Raw genomic sequence first — 3706 nt, 5'->3', positions numbered from 1 at the left:
TCCTCCCTCCCACCTTCCTTAAAGGGTTAGTTCACCCAAAAATGAAAATTCTGTCATTAATTACTCACCCTTATGTCGTTCGACACCCGTAAGTCCTCCGTTCATATTCGGAACACAAATGAAGATATTTCAGTGTAAAGCTGATCCTGAGAAAGGCTTCAGATAGGCCTCCATTGGCATTCAGTACATTTACACTCACAAGACCCATAAAAGGCACTTAAAACGTCGTTGCAAAGTCCATCTCACCACAGTGGCTCTACAATCATTTTACGATGCGACGACAATAGTTTTTGTGCGCAAAGAAAAATCAAAATAACACCTTTATCCAGCTTGTTCTTGTCTTCCGTGTGTGCCTCCACGACGCATGCGCGAGAATATGACGCAGATCCGGCGTTCGGACACATGACCCAGAAGAGATTTGTTTACAAGCAGAGGAAGACGCGCATATCTAAGCTGTTGAATTCTACATTGATCGTGCATTAGGTCTCGGCGTAGTGCTCAAAATGGGACTAAAGTGTGCATTTCATGGATTCCCGAACGCCGGATCTGCGTCATATTCTCGCGCATGTGTCGTGGAGGCACACAAGGAAGGCAATAACAAGTTGGATAAAGGTGTTATTTTGATTTTTTTTTGCGCACAAAAACTATTGTCGTCGCATCGTAAAATTATTGTAGAGTCACTGTGGTGAGATGGACTTTGTAACGACATTTTAAGTGCCTTTTCTGGGTCTTGTGAGTGTAAATGTGTCTGAAGATGAACGGAGGTCTGACGGGTGTCGAACGACATAAGGGTGAGTAATTAATGACAGAATTTACATTTTTGGGTGAACTAACCCTTTAAATTCAAACAGTCACATATGGTGTATTGAAAACATAGACCTCTCTGCCTCTTTCTGAGTCTGCTGTTTGCCAGTTTCCGTATCATCCTGTTTGACTTAATTAGTACAAAGCTAAATAAAAGTGCTGTCTGAATTGTTGAAAGTGAGGTCTGTAGATTTCTGTTTATAAGATTTTGCATGGAAGTACTGTAGCATTGACAAGAAATGTATCACTATTAGCTGAAAGAATTTATTTTCTGTGGAAAAATAATGGTTGTCCTTATTTCTGTCGAGTGAGCTGCACAAATAAACATCAAATGAGGACAGGACCGCTTGAATGAGAGGACAAACGCTGACTCAGGTTTACTCACTGTGTCAAAGCTCGTTTCTGCCAGGCAAACCGCCTAGTGTGAAAGTCTCTTTGTTTTCTCCATCTTATGCCGACTGTTTAGTCAAATGTAAATGGGAATGGTGTAAAATATCATACTGTATATTTGCAAAAGTGTTTATACCTGTGTAAAATAAAATTTCGTATTTGGTCACAGCCTGTCCTAATTTGGTTATAATTGTCAATGTTTTTGTATAAAACTGATGACTGTTGATGTCTGTGTAGTTCATTAGGCATATGTCACATTAAAGTCACAGAGCATGTCAATGTCTTTAGGGCCATACTGTACTGTTCAGAATGTTATGAATTTGTGTTATAAAATATAAAATACCATTTTAGAATATATGGAGTATTTTTGAATGTGAATTGTTATAATAAAAATAAAATACTGCATCACTTTTTGAACTTCTCTTTAATTAGAGAGAACAACAATAAAAAAACATTATTTGTGTGTGTGTGTGTGCGTGCGTGCTCTTATTTATATATATATATATATATATATATATATATACATATACATATATATATGTATGAGAACAACAATAAAAAAACATTATTTGTGTGTGTGTGTGCGTGCGTGCTCTTATATATATATATATATATATATATATATTAGGGCTGTCAAAAGATTAATAGCGATTAATCGCATCCAAAATAAAAGTTTGTGTTTACATAATATATGTGTGTATACTCTGTTAATTATTATTTCTATATAAATACACACAAAAGCATGTATATATTTAAGAAAAATATATTTTTATATATAAAACATTTATATATATTATAGATTGTATAAATGTATATACAGTATATACATGCAAATATTTCTTAAATATATACATGAATGTGTGTGTATTTATATAGAAATAATAATTAACAGAGTACACACACATATATACTATGTAAACACAAACTTTTATTTTGGATGCGATTAATCGCGATTAATCTTTTGACAGCCCTAATATAAGAGAACACACACATATATTTGTGTGTGTGTGTGTGTGTGGGTATGTTTTCGTGAAATATCAGGACACAAATGTGTATAATGACATGGGTATGACATAGGTATTACAAAAAGAGGGTGAAATATGAGGACGTTCCCCATGTCCTCACTTTTCAAAATGCTTATAAATCACACAGAATGAGTTTTTTTTCACAGAAAGTGAACTGCACAGTCTCCTGTGAGGGTTAGGTTTAGGGACAGGGGCAGTGTAAGGGGATAGAAAATACGGTTTGTACGGTATAAAAACCATTACGCCTATGGAATGTCCTCACATTTCACAAAAACAAACGTGTGTGTGTGTGTGTGTGTGTGTGTGCGTGCGTGCGTGCGTGCGTGCGTGTGTGTGTGTGTCAGGAAAGACTGGTCCTGATATATATAGTTCAGTGACTGCTAATACAGCCATCCAGCAGCAGATGGTAGTAACAGGCTTTAGGGGACTTGTTAGTTCTATATTTACACCTCTCAAAAGAAGACAGGCATGATAATGAAACAAAATGGAACGTTTTAAATAGCTCTTTATGTTTACTGTTGAAGTTAATTTTTTTCAAAGTCACCAAAGTATCTTCTGTCCATTAATAAGAGAGATTGTTCTAACTGAATTAACAAGATCATATGAAACCAACATTTATAAGCACTTAAAACACCATTTAGAATTAATTTATATTTTACGCTCATGGGAGTCTAATGGACTGTAACACATTCTGATTCGATTTCTGTAAATACTGATATTCTTGCAATAGCTCTGTAAATATTGCCACACTATGCAAAATTGCCCACACTCCAGTTGGTCAAACACTGGTCTACCTCAGGTCACTGAGGAAGTGAGGGACTTAAAAAACCTTACACCTTATACACACAACCACGTGCCATGCTGATATTTGTGCATAGTCCAATTCATGCAAGTAGTAATTTTTAGACAGACAAATGAATAACAAGCGCTGTCTTGTTTTGGACTCTCTTTACCCTAATACATGTTTGCATGACTGCTGATATAAAAGCACACACCCTGCATTGTTCAACCGACCTCAGGAAATGATCTATAACCTCAACATTGTTTTCTCACTGTGAATAAGCCTGAAAGTCAGTCCAATACTCAAACTGTTAAATAAAGTCCCAAGAATTGTAAATATAGTCCCGCTTATATGAAATTGCATACTTTTCAATAATCTGTGATTGTACTAACAATTTCAAGGTTGCAAAATACCTGGAAAATCAAGCACTCTCCTCAATATCAAAAAGAGGTAAATGAATTCTCACTGACCATCACCTTGGACCATTATCATTATCACTGTAAACGGAATGTGATTTGATGAATTTCAGCATTCTGCTGAAGGCCAGCAGCAGCTAAATTGATTGTGAAGGCTGTCTGTGCACTTCCTGTTTTGCAAGTGTACTCAATGGACCATCAGCTGTTTGTAGTTTCCACTCTTGAGATAGAGACAAAAGGGTTAGAAAAACTTTCTCAGACGTATCAAAATGATAAAGGACTTACTTAAA

Source organism: Gobio gobio (genome assembly GCF_949357685.1).
Source record: "Gobio gobio genome assembly, chromosome: 20".
NCBI lineage: Eukaryota > Metazoa > Chordata > Actinopteri > Cypriniformes > Gobionidae > Gobio > Gobio gobio.
The sequence above is the reverse complement of the archived record's forward strand: the minus strand, read 5'-3'. Positions refer to the sequence as shown.